Source organism: Camelus dromedarius, chromosome 4 (assembly GCF_036321535.1).
Source record: "Camelus dromedarius isolate mCamDro1 chromosome 4, mCamDro1.pat, whole genome shotgun sequence".
Taxonomy (NCBI): domain Eukaryota; kingdom Metazoa; phylum Chordata; class Mammalia; order Artiodactyla; family Camelidae; genus Camelus; species Camelus dromedarius.
Window position 1 is genome coordinate 15,272,282 of NC_087439.1, and position 1,377 is coordinate 15,273,658.

Sequence of the window (1,377 nt, forward strand, 5' to 3'; positions counted from 1 at the left end):
AAACTTCAGCTTGGTAGAAATTTAAAAGATTACATTTCCTAAACATGAAAAATTCAAAAAGAGCTCAACCTGTTTAAGAAAAGAAAGGAATTGTTTGAAGATGGAGAAATCAGAAGACAGTATCTGGGGTTAGCTTATAAATCTCTCCTCTCCCTCACTCTCTCACCCACTAGGGTGTCCAAAGGGCTGTTTTAGTTTCTCTTTCCAGCCAGTACCGAGTGATGGGCATCTCTTGGGACAACTGGCACAAGCACTAAAAGACCCAGGGCAAGAGAAAGCCCTACCATGAGAAGCGGAAGTATGAGCTGGGATGCCCATGGCCAACACCCAGACTGGCTCCCGTCGCAGAAACAAGGTGCATGTGTAGGGAGGCAATAGGAAGTACCAGGCCTTGAGGCTGGACATGGGGAACTTCTCCTGGTGCTCCAAACGCTGCATGGGCAAGACAAGGATAACTGGTGTCATCTACAGTGAATCCAACAATGAGCTGGTCCGTACCAAGACCCTGCTGAAGGACTATATGGTGCTCCTTGACAGCACACCACACCGACAGTGGTACCAGTCCCACTATGTGCTGCCCCTGGGCCGCAAGAAGAGGGCCAACCTGACTCCAGGAGGAAGAGATTTTAAACAAAAAAATGATCAAAGAATATTCAGAAGAACTATGATGACGGAGAAAAGAATGCCCAAATCAGCAGTCTTCTAGAGGAGCAGCTCCAGCAGGGACAGCTTCCTGCATGCAAGGCCTCAAGACCAGGCCAGTGTGGCCGAGCAGATGGCTAAGAGCTAGAGGGCAAGGAGCTGGAGTTCCATCTGAGGATCAAGGCCTGGAAAAGCAGCAGATAAATCCTCCTCCTCTTATCTTAGTTCATATGATGAAAGTGTTTATTCTTTAAAAAAACAAAAAGGCTGTTTCATTGGCTGGAAAATTTTGCCCCAAACCCACTTTCAATGACTCAATGATAACATCATAATTACCCTTATTTTAAAGATGTTACTTTTTAAAATATATTTATAACCATTAAATTTTCAAATTTTAAAATTAAATTTTTGTACTTCTTATGTGTTTTTGTTTTCTAATACTAATTCTGGTTCCTTTTCAATATTACTTCATTGCATTGATTTTACCTGCTAATAATTTAAATTAAAAAACATTTTTCCCCCTTGGGAGAGTGACTTGGGTTAAACAGCAAAATGGTTTGGATAGTTTAAGGAGGAAGCAGCATAAAGGAACGTAGATAATAAAGGGGAAAGCCTGAAGTGGGAGGTGGAAATCAGAGGGACCTGGAAAGGAGTCTTTAAATTATTTCTTACTAAAGCTGCTCATTATTTTTCCCAATTTATAACAAGGGCAACCCCCCCCCCCAAACAAAACAA

General features: G+C 42.2%; 1 pseudogene; it reads left to right on the top strand.

Moving 5' to 3' along the window:
* Positions 1 to 221: 221 nt before the first annotated feature.
* Positions 222 to 890, top strand: LOC105089082 (small ribosomal subunit protein eS8-like; annotated as a pseudogene).
* Positions 891 to 1,377: the final 487 nt, after the last annotated feature.